Source organism: Protopterus annectens, chromosome 1.part2, assembly GCF_019279795.1.
Source record: "Protopterus annectens isolate FY-2018-M chromosome 1.part2, PAN1.0, whole genome shotgun sequence".
NCBI lineage: Eukaryota > Metazoa > Chordata > Ceratodontiformes > Protopteridae > Protopterus > Protopterus annectens.
The window spans coordinates 381,254,822-381,267,449 of NC_056727.1; positions in this window are offsets into that span (position 1 = coordinate 381,254,822).

A 12,628-nucleotide genomic window follows, 5' to 3' on the forward strand; every position below is an offset into this window, starting at 1 on the left:
ATTGCCCTGCGTGCCCGTTGTAAACCCCACAATGTACCAACGGAAAAAGGTCCGGTCGCTCAGACTTTTTTCTATTGGTATAAAATGTCCAAAACTTTTTTTTTTAATAAATGAAAAGAAAAAGAAAAAACGGAGCATTGGAGACTTTCTTTTCTCTGTTGCTTCCATTTCAAAGCATTGATGTACTGGGTATCAGTAGGAACGCAAGTCCCATATGCATGCGCAGTACACATGGAACACAAGGAAACAGTAGACCACCACCGGTGGAAGAACAGTACTGCGCCATTATACAAAGACATTATTTAGGAAAAGTAAGTATTTTTTTTCTTAAATAATGTCATTGTATAATAGCAATAACCGACTCTTTGGTTGTGGTATATTGAAATGCACCCACTGTTGGCTTTATTTGCATGCCAACCATGGATATATCTTCCATATACCACACCACATCATCGATTATTGCTTAAATATGTGGCATCATTACCTGACTGTAAAACATTGTTGCTGTTTCTGCTATTACTTTTTTTTTTTTTCATATGATAGCACTTCTCAAAATATCCCATTCTATGTATCAACATGTTTCTCTCTTGCATGTAATCAAGGATCACCTCTATGTAATTAACGAAATGATAGTTCTGCTCAAAATGTCCTATGTATTAATATTTTTGATAGTTCTGCTCAAAATGTCCTTTGTATTATCTATGTAATTAACAAAATGATAGTTCTGCTCAAAATGTCCTTTGTATTAATATTTTTTGTATGTAATTAATGTGGAGCTTTTCACCCTGGGCCTGTACTGAAAATGGGCTCTTCCTAGGCCCAGAGGACTTTCCAGGTAAATAAATAAATAAAATAAATAAGTAAATAAATAAATACATGTTTTACTGATTAATTATTTTATTGTGTAATATTTAAAATATAAATTCAGTGGTTTGTATTAATTATTCTATTGTGTAATATTTAATATATAAATTCTGCTGGTTTGTATCTTGTATTGTACTCCTTGAAGGCAGTTTTGCCGAGGCGCTAGAAGTATTAAACATATTTTGCTGATTTGCTTCTTGTCTGTGGTTGTTGTTCCTCAGTGTATCTTTTGCTGTGGTTTAGATTAGTATAGCACATCTTTACTCGAGTGGGCTGACATTTTGCATGTGCATGTGATTATGGGGTTTGTGTTACCTAACTTTTTTTTTCTTTTTGAGGATGGCAGGCACACTTTCATTGTCATGTTGTTTGGCTGATGATTACACCAAATGTTTTTTGTGTATGACTGTGGCATATTTTTCATGTGCAGTAATGAAGCAAAGGCAATGGATCAAGGCAGAGAAAGGACAACTTCAGCCATGAGGAAAACTCTTATGACATATGGTAAGTGTCAGTTAGGTAAATTGGGACCCAAACAAAGGTGAGCAGACAAAAGTCTGGAATGAAGTTGTCCAGGACATTGATGTAGTAGGTAGACAAAAACTGCACATTAACACAGTGCAAGAAAAGGGAAATTATTTTGTAGGACATATTAGAAGCAAGGTGGGGTAGAATGCAGTTGCCTATACCAGTACTGTGGGGGCCTTCAACAATTATCCTATTAAAACCAGATAAGAAATACTTCTTCTCAATCCATGGGGATGACTATGACAAAGAAGATAATAGCACTGGGATAAAAAGAGATGGTGTGGACATTGCCTATTGCCAACATCTGTAGAAGCAACACTTATCTGCTCAGGAAGGTTGATTTAAAAACAGTAACATATATTTGTATAGATAATTGAATGCTGACATGGAACGATTACATTAAACCCTTGAACATTACTATTAACAGGTGAACCTTCCACAGCTACAAAAAATAATAATGAAGGCCACATGTCCTTAGTAAACATGCAGTAGTGCATGCTATTTTTTCATTAGTAATGTTTTCAACTCAATGTTTTACAGGGCTAACAGAAGATAAAAAAAAAACAGTTCCACTATAGCAATAAAGTTGGAGGATATCACCAAACAGAATGGCTATTGATAATGATGATGAGGCTGACATAGTTATATTTATTAGGCAGCCTGAGGAAAGTGTCTCACAGTCCCCAAGTTCAATTGCAGGATCTGCCACCCCACAACATGTTAATAACTCTGCAAGAAGTGACAGTGCATCACAACATCAAGCACATGTTGACATTACACTCATATTTGTACAGGTCGATAACACATGCACCTCCAGAACAGTATCCAAACCCAGATGAACACTTTCAGAATGATGACAGAAATTCAGAGGTAAAAATATCAACAGTGATATCTTCATGAAGAGGAGCCAGGTACAAGAATTTGCTACATCTACCACAGGAAATGCGTAAAGCACTGGTTACCCAGCAGCAAATGTGCAGTGACATTGTTAGGGTTCAGAACACTGTTAAAGAAATGAGGATATATGTGAGGGTTTCACACACAGCTTGGAAATAGAACAGAGTAGGGATGATGCCATGATCACACTGGTGTGTAGTATGGTGTTACAAAAAGCATCTGTACCCACCTTCATTTATACACTAGTTAGAACTTACCAGACTCAAGCAGGAGTCAGTCTTGCAAGAGGAAGAGGATGGGGTACTGTTGAGACACATGGGGCAGATCACATGAGACATGAGACTACAAGTACTTCTCAATAAAGTACTGTAATTAGTTGGGGGAACAAGCACAACAGATTTTGTGCAGGTCTCATCAATTCATCTTCACATAGCAGAACTTCTCATTTGAAGTCCTGATCATGATCTCACAGCACTGTCAGATCAGTGTCTGCAGGATCACTTGCATCAAGTAGGTCATGACATCAGACCAGCTCACCATCCAGCTCTTATGGAAGTCCCTCTTAAAAATCACTTGCAACATAATCTAACCCATCTTTAGGAGACGTGTATGACACATTTGACTCTTACCTTTCCACAAATTATTTATTTTTTTACTAGTTGAACCATCTGACAACATTAAGTATGTGCATACTTAGATAAACCACCTCAGTAGAATCCAATGTGCAAAACAGTTAAAATGTAATTACTGCTTATATGATGCCTTATGGCATCACTGAAAAGGAGTTAATGAGCACTTAGGCATGACCTTTGCAGTAATAATATGAGTGATTGCTGGAATAAAAAAAAATATTATTATTTAAACATGAGAAGGATGAACAGTGACAGCTGATCATGTGCTAAACTGCAGAGCCAACACATATCACTAAATATATCAATTATACTCTATGCATTTTTTACAACAAATGAAACACTAACCTGAAAGCTTGGTCTATAGTTCTGGAGTAATCACTGCCTCTTAACCTGTGCAGTCACATGCTGTGGTCAAGCCTGCTGCATGGAGTCCCTTACTACTGCTGTGGATTGCTTAGCATTAGTCATAGTGGGACCAGAACTGGGAGCTGCAGTGACAGCATGGGTCACTTCATGACCAGACTGGTGCATGATCGTGTTGTAAAGAGTACAATGTGCCGTAAACATTTTGCATGCAGTAGCTGGGTCATCCAGGCATCTAAAATTACTCTCCAGAGGCCAAAGACCCTCTCAATGACAGTACAGGTTTGGGACAGGGCTGTGTTATAAGTGTCTTCTGCAACTCCACTTGGATTTATCACTGGTGTCATGAACCATGGCTACAGTAGATAACCAGCATCACCTGAAAAAAAGAGAGAGAGAGAGAGAGAGAGAGAGAGAGAGAAAGAGAGAGAGAAAAGAGGGAGCAAAACAAATAAAAAGTTGTTAGTATTCAGCAATACATTTTACCATGAATAACTACTAAAATACAATAGAAAAAAAAGAAAAAGATGTTTCCACTTAATAACAAGATGACCACTGGCCATCGTACCACATAGGAAGAGCTGGCAAAGTGAGCTAGTCGACCACTTATGGGAAACATTTGTACTGCCAGCATACTGGGCAGAGATGTTGGTGACACATCACATACTACCTGGCAATTGAAGGAATGATATCCCTTTCTTTTGCAATACTGCTCACATCATGGAGTCTAATTGCAGCATGTGTGCAAACTATTGCACTGAGTACTTCAGGGGAATGTGCCACGCAATAAAAGGCAGTAATAGTCTAAGCTTGGTCCTGAAGTGACACTAGGAAACACATATGCCAAGAGTACTTTCAAGAACTTCTGCAATATCCTTGAAGCAGACGCCTTTGAGATAATCAATCTCTCCCCAGCCTGCATCTGGAAGGTCACCGTGACAAGTATACTGAGGGCTATACATATCCTAGTATCCACAGGAATAAGAAGTCCACACATTCATCCAGTACCCCTATGGGAGTCCTACATGCTGTCTAAGACCCTTATAATATCCACTTTAAATGTATCTAGTATCTCCTGATTATCAGAATTATAATGAGTTATTCTATGCTTTTATCTCTTAGCAAGTGAGTGCCACTGGGTACAAGTGGTTTGACTCAGCCAAGACAAGCAGCTCACAATGGGAAATAAAAAGGTTAGCAGCAAATCTCAGCATCTTCATGGATTGCAATGTCGAGAAGGCTTCATTAGCATGCACCATTTTATATTATTTCTCATTTATGTCTTATTATCACTTCATTTGCTTAGGCTTATTAACGTCTATGAATTGTGGGTTGTTTGCACTATGTGTGGAGATCCAGGGTGAATCCTAAAAAATGTGGAGTATTGTACTGTAAAAGGGAATAAGAAGGGCTAGGGCATATTAAATCAGTTGTATACTTACCATCACTTCATTTATTTTTAGATACTGGATAAGATAATTAAAAGACAATGCAATTTGTTATGAAAAGTTATATGCAAAAAAAAATGCAAAGGTTATTGGATGGAATCAAATTCAGAAAAAAATAATTTTATGAAATTTTGAAATTAAGCAGTATAGTGACAAAATTAAAAATATGAGAATTCATTTAAATTAAGGAAATAAACAGAGAAAGACATTTATAAAATACATTTGGAAAAATGTATTTAATTAAACTCTGGAAGGAGATGATTAAGGAAATAAGAAAGGCAATAAGAGAAAGGTCATATATGAGATAACATACTTTTTTTGTGGAGACCAATGTTAAGAAAGTTACCAGTGAAAGTTCAAATGAAATAGAAATAGAAAGATGAGTAGTTACATGAAGTATAAAATGCTAACGAGACTTTACAACATGCTTTGATGGATGTAATACAAAGAAGCATATACGGTCACTGTTTATAGATGAATATTAACAGGATTGTTTCAAGAACGTAAATTTGGACATGAGTACATATGTTATATATGAGGCAGATGAAAAGGAAATGATGTAAGATATAAGATATGACAGAATAAGGAACCTGTAGATTGCACCCTGATTTGAGAATGAGTGTTCTCTAGCAGGTGTTAATCTATAGGTAATGCCCGCTGAAAAACTAGTCCACTGCTTCACAGCAGCATATTAAGCTGCCATTGAGCTTGGACTCGAAGAAACCTAACGGCCACCATTATTTTACTCTCACTAAGTGGTTTTGTTGTTAAGCAAGAGTAAAATAAAAAAGACAAAAAAATTAAAGTGTGTGTGTGTGTGTGTGTGTGTGTGTGTGTGTGTGTGTGTGTGTGTGTGTGTGTGTGTGTCTGTGTATATCAGAGTAAAGAGACAGACTGATGGAGCAAAACAGAAAAATGTGTGTGTTTGTAAGTGTGTTATGTTTCTGTATGCGTGTGTGTGTGAATGTGTTCATGAAAGCAGAAGAGACTCTGTGTGTGTGTGTGTGTGTGTGTGTGTGTGTGTGTGTGTGTGTGTGTGTGTGTGTGTGTGTGTGTGTGAGAGAGAGACAGAGAGAGAGAGAAAAAGAGAGAGAGTGAGTGAGATTGACCACTGGCAGCCTCAGTAAAGAGGTTTGCATACCTCTGGACCATTCAGCTGAAGAAATCTGGAAAAAGCCTAAAATAAAGGGGCAACAGAGGCTAAAAAATAGGAACAGGTTATAATTATTGCCATTATAATATTACAAACTTGCTTAAATAAAAGGACTTGTGTTAGTATGAATTTTCCAAAGGAAATAAGAGTCTGAAACTCAAATATATGTCATTATTTAGTAATTTCTATCTCAAATGTCTGGGAACAAACAAACATTTTAGGAGGATGGGACCAAAAAATACCTGGATATTTTTTGAAGTGTTATATTTTGGATGTAAAATGCTTCTTCCAGCACCATTAATATATACTACAGCAAATTTGAAACCTTAGGCAGAGGAAATGTTTTACATCAAAAAAATATAAAATAAAAAGAATTAATAATTAATAAATAAGTAAAACGCAATGATTTTACAGACAGCCCCTTCTCTAAGTGCAATAATGCCCTCCTGGTTATGTGTTATTATAGAAATATCATTCCAGGAGTGTAAAAACCCGCCACGGATGGGCAGCATTATATCCACAATAACACACACCCTGTATGGCACTGTTGCTTCTTTAATAAATATAATGTGAGTTATATGTTGCAGTAAATGTGATGAGCTACTCTGTAATAATACAGGGGGAATATGAAACAGTGATTGCTCAGAAAGAAGTGGGAGTTTAAAAATGAGATCTAAAGTATTGTTTTTGTAAGGTATATTTCTTCCATTTAAATGCATTTAAATGTTCTTCGAGCTGAAACTTTTATATGTTTAATTACTGGATAATGTTGCTATAACTAATAAAACACACCACCTACAGTTTTTGCTAAATGCCATGGGATCTTTTGCATTCTCATAAGCTAACACAAAATCCGGCAGATGGTACTGTGTCTGAATGTCATGTCTGATAAATAACATGTTCAGGAGTGCAGCACCCCCTAATGCTGTGATGCACTGCAAGTGATGTAGAAATGACTCCAGCCACCTGGAATAGGAATAGAACCTACAGCTTTCTGAAATTCTGTTACCAAAGACAAGTGTGTAACCACGTAAGCCTCTGACTCTGACTTGATCTGATTATTTGAAAGCTGTTCATTTAATTCATGGAATTTATAGGTTCCCAGTCACTCTAACTGCAATTCTTATACACCATATTGACAAATTAAATAAAAGAAAAATGTTCTGTGACCTTAGTTAGCATTTAGCTCACATTTTTTAAACTGCTTATATCTTTGATTTTTCCTCCCTTAATTTCTGCTACATTTTCCCTACATAAATCTTACTCACAATGAATAAAATATGTATTATTACAAATGGCTATTTTGTTAACGTAATTTTAATCTCAGTAGCCGGATGAAATAAAAATGTAACATTTTATAAATAAAAATGTTGTAACATTTATACCTATATACAGGTGCTATAATAACCATTTTTAGTTACACCTTTGTAGTAGTATACAAACACACACACACACACACACACACACACACACACACACACACACACACACACACACACACACACACACTCACACACACATTTTGTGGCGGATTTATTAGCTTTGGAAGGAATACAGAGGAAATTTATAAAGAAAATTTCTGGTTTAAAAAATCTTCCATATCAATCTAGATTGGAAGTTTTAGGTCTTCTTTCCATAAATTAAATGTTTATGTGAGGAAAGCTGTACCTAGCTTATTGGGTATTAAGGAATGAGGAGCTTCAATTATTACTAAACATTAGGCTTATAGATTCTATTCAAATTACTAAGGGGTGTAACTCTGCATTTAAAATTGGAAGATGTAGAATTGTTGTTAGAGCAAAGTCCCTGTCACATTCTGTTGAATATATATATATCTATATATATATATATATATATATATATATATATATATATATATATATATATATATACAATAAGCTCCCACTATTAATTAGACAGTCAGGCCGATTCAATAAATTCTACATGTTCGGCTTACACTGTGTGCGTGGTGCACCGTGACGCACACATGAAAGCGCACTGTTTTGGATTCAGTGAGCAGCTGTACATGGTGTGTAGGGATGCACAAACAAGGTAAACACCATGGCATGCTAATTCATAGGTTCTTACAGCATACACAGCTGAAGCATATGCTAATCAACCAATCCAAGATGGAAGAGCTATTCAACAAGCTATAAGGCAACCGTGTAGACTTAGTGCTGGTTTTCCCTATGAATTCCAAAACCTATTGGAATACAGCCACAGAAAGGAGTCTACACAGAAACAATGTTAGGGGCTGCTGTTGCTTTAATTCATGTATATGTACAACAGGCTGAAGTCTATGCTGCTGCTGCTGCTAATAGACCAAAGCCAAGAAGGAGAAGAGTTTAAAGACCCATTTTAACTTATCACAATCTACATGACATGGAAATTGTAGAGCACTACAGGGTGGATAGAGACACACTACAGCAAGTCTGCAACTGCTGTCATCCTCAAATCAGACCCAGGGCAAACCAAGGGGAACCTTACCAGTGGCGACAAAGGTATGTGCAGCACTTAGAATTTTAGCTACAGAAACCTTTCAGAGACCAACACTGGACACTCTGGGGATGTCACAGGCATCAGCACCCAGGATCCTCCATCAGTTCCTGAATGTCATGCTCCAACATGCCAGTGAGCCCAGATATTTTATCCATATTCCTGAGGACAGGGACACAAATATGCAGGAGTTCTACCCCTATAGCACACTATCCCACTACCCTCAAGTACTGGGTGCCATAGATTGTACATGTATAGAAATTAAGGCATCACCCTGGGAATAGAGAAGGCTCTACATAAATGGAAAGGACTAGCAGTCTATTAATTGCTAAGTCCTGTGTAATGCCAAGGGAATCATCTTGAACATGTGTGCTGGCAATGCAGGCAGTTACCAGGAGTTGCATATCTGGAAAATTATTAAAAATAAATTAGAAAGTAATGAGGCACATTTCAGTTTTGGACCACACAACCCTCAGAAGATTATTAAAAATTCTGACACAAAAATGTTTGATTCTATCAACTGTCTAACTTTCTAAGATCAAAATTTGTCAAAGGTACAATTAGCAAAACAACATCACAAATGCAGATATACTAAGCACTAAGTCAGGTATGCACTGTGAGCATCAGAAACAAAGTTATGTATCCCTGAATCCAAGATATAGAAAACAAGGATATGGCCCAGTTATCACTTGCACAGTGTGTTGAGGATGGGCAGGAAGATCGGTGAGTGTGTGTGAGTAAGAAAGGGAAGCAGGCAAACAGTTGGATAAAGTAATAAATGGCCAGTGAAACAAAATAAGCTTTAAGCTTCATGGCTGACTCATGTAACTGCTTTGTGTGCATCAGTATAGTTCCACCAGGTGAGAATGGTGTGTGAGTGCCTGTATGAACACAGCCAAACTCTGTGGTAGCTCTACGTCTTGGTATGTTGGACAGATATGAGCCATGCTTGGTAGATTGGTAGAGGTGGCAGTTCATCTTTGTCATGCCCACCCATGAGATCTGCCTCTGCCAGAAGTTGTACTGCCATGTGTATGCCTATCAGATGCACTGCTGTTGGCTGAATGTGACTGATGTCTGCTGGATGGATGCCCACATGAAGACACCCAGGACCACAACCCCATGACCTGCAATGTCTGGGTGTGGACACCTCAACTACTGATGGAGCAGAAGAAGTAGTGCCACTATAGGTGGCTGATCGGGTATGGCCATGTCAGCTAACTCCAGAAGATCTGGCTGACTTATCCTAACAAGGATGCCATCCCACTCCCAGCAGATGTTACATAACAGACATCGCATGTTCCAACATGTCATTCATCCAATCCATTGAATTGACAGCATGGTGGAGGCAGTCATGCATGTCAGCCTGTCCCACACCTACAACCCTAAGCATTTCTCTGGAAGACCAATGGGAATGTGCCTGTGCCTTCTTGATGGCCCTAAACATACATTGAGTGGCACGGGAAGACACATCTGGATCAGGTGGAGGATGAACAGCAGGCCTCCTCTGAGCATCCCTAACAACCGTCCTGCATGGCACCTCACCCACACTTTGGCTACAGCCAGAGTCAACAGGCACTGATGCCCCAGTAACCACACTTCGTTGATCGAGTGTCTCATCCTCCACCTGTGCAATATCTGAGGGCTCAATTTAATGTGTTTGCATAGACCTACTGGCTGTGCCCGATGGAATTAAAGGGGATGACCAAATATCAACTGCAGTGTCACATTCAACCTGTGCACCTCCTGATTGTGCCTCTGTTTGGCCACGATTATCATCAGAGTCTGCCAATCCTCAGACATTATGTGGTAAGAGTTTCAAACTTCTACTATCAATATCACCTGTGATAATAAGTAGCAAACAGAGGAAAGAAATTAATAGCTACACTACTATAGTCAAATGTATGCTAACAGACTAACAGTGGTGCCAGTATTACAGACAGTACAGCAATACACACAACAATCCTGACCCCCACATCACACATATGGACAAAATATGTGTTTCTTTGAACTGCTCATCACGACTGACAAAAATATTTGGCTTACCATGTGCAGATCATGCTATGTTTCCCATGGATGATGGTCCTGGAAGAAGTTAATAAAAGGTAAGGACATTGTCAGAATTAACAGTAATACAGGGGGGTAAACGTTTTTGCCCTTTATATGCCCATTAACAATTCTTTTAACAAGAACTTGGATGACCGGAAATTCATCCCTGGTTTGGCACCTGTGTCTCTAATGCAAACTGGCAACCTGTAAATGGTTCATCTCCCAGGCCCATGCTTACACTTATCAAGAGTATCAGAACTTGTCAGAGATTTGGGATGCATGGCTGGGCTTAAAAAGGCCCTTGTGGTCATTAGCCTAGAAAACACCTATGAACCTATGAATGTATAAGTCCAACTTAAGACCATGTGCAATCAATCAGAATGTGTTAACTGTATTAATCTACAACTCATCCCCCCAATAAATTGATTGTTAAACAGAACTTACATAGTCCTGTCAATATTTTACTATACAAGGGTATTTAACAATTGAGATACATAAGCCTACCTGCAAGGATCTTCAGGGACATACTTGTTGCCCCTGAAACAGTAGCACCAATGTCAATGACATGCTATTCTGCACTTTCCAGGGAGCTTTCTGGATCCCTGACAGTGAACAGGAACTCTTTGTGTTAGTGGTGGCTCTGTAGCAGGCCCTGCCCCCGGTACCCATCCAATCACAGGCCACTGCAGCTGCTCTCCTCCATGTAGATGAAATAATGTCAATGACCCTATTCTGCACCTGATCATATGTCCTGCTGTGGCCACCTACTGCATCCTCATCAGAAACTATCTGCTGCAAAATTTGCATTCTGCCTGCTTTATCTCCACATTCCCTCTCAAGCAGAAAGGCACCATCTAGCCTAAAAGTGTACACAATGACCTGATTCTCAGGGTCAGTGAAGTAGGATTTTTAGGGTTGGAATACCTGGGTGCCATAGTCCTAGGAGACCTAAACACAATAGAAGGATAATACACATAAGTATCGCATAATTAAAAGTTCTGTTTCCAGATAACACATAAAAGGTTGCATTTCACTATTACACACTGGAGAAACATAAAACTGTCAAGGTACTGAAATATAAGAAAAGGAATGTGTGGTTATAACATATTACACACACACACACAGATGAGACAGAGCTGCATTTCTGTAAGCAATAGTCATAAATGGTTGTATGATCACTCAGTGCACTTCATATGAAATTAATACATGTACATACAGCTGTCATATATTTTGTTTGTACTGTGGATGATGTTGCAGTTGGTTGTAAGCAGAAAGATTTCAATTCCCTGCTGCAAAGCTGTGTGTGTGGCAAAGTGGGTTAAAACACCCTTACTGTGTTCTGAAGATTCACTGGAGTGAGAGTTCAAATCCAGAACTGTGTAAAAATGTTTCATGTGTACCAACAACAATTTTGCAGTGTATTTCATAGCCTTCACACTTAAATAAGACACATACACAAATGACACTATATACAGAAACCTTGTCAGTTCACACACACATTTATGAATGATTCATGACTATATCTGAGCAGCACTTTTTCTGTACCAAAGATGGAAAATGACCACTGTGAAAGAAAATGTTTTGTCCCTTATGCATAAGTTTGAACCCCACACTTTAAAAATGAATTTTCTTACTGTATAAAGCCAAAACAAAAATGTGTCAAGTCATGGAATTTATGCCCCCTCCACATGTCTGCAAAGTTAGCTCACCTAACAGTTACAGAAGCAAGCACCTCTCAAACTAATGTTATGTGTCGGTTTAACTTTTTAGTTACAACAATTGCTTTCCTCCTTACTTGGCACTGTTGCTCTCTGCATAACATCACGCAAATGTGGTTGGCATCGTTTCTGGGGTTTGCACACTACCAGTAAATGCAATAACAGGAATTGGCAGGAAATCATCATTTGCCATTGCTCTACTTTTGTTATTGAACATGCCTGGTGTTAGAGAGGAAGGTGCCCAGTTTAGGGCACAGAGGTGGGTTGTTCAGTAGTCCAGGATGTTTATTGGACTTATGGTAAAGTGTCACAGCCAAAAGCATCTGCAGGGAGACTATTCTGGCTCCCAGTACAAGTCTAAGGTTTGGAGTAGTTTGGCTAAGGCTGTATCCAGTGCAACTGGCATCCCAAGCACTGGAGATCAGTGCAGGCACCCCTTCAACGACCTAAAAAGGCACAAGAGGGATACATTCAACCAGT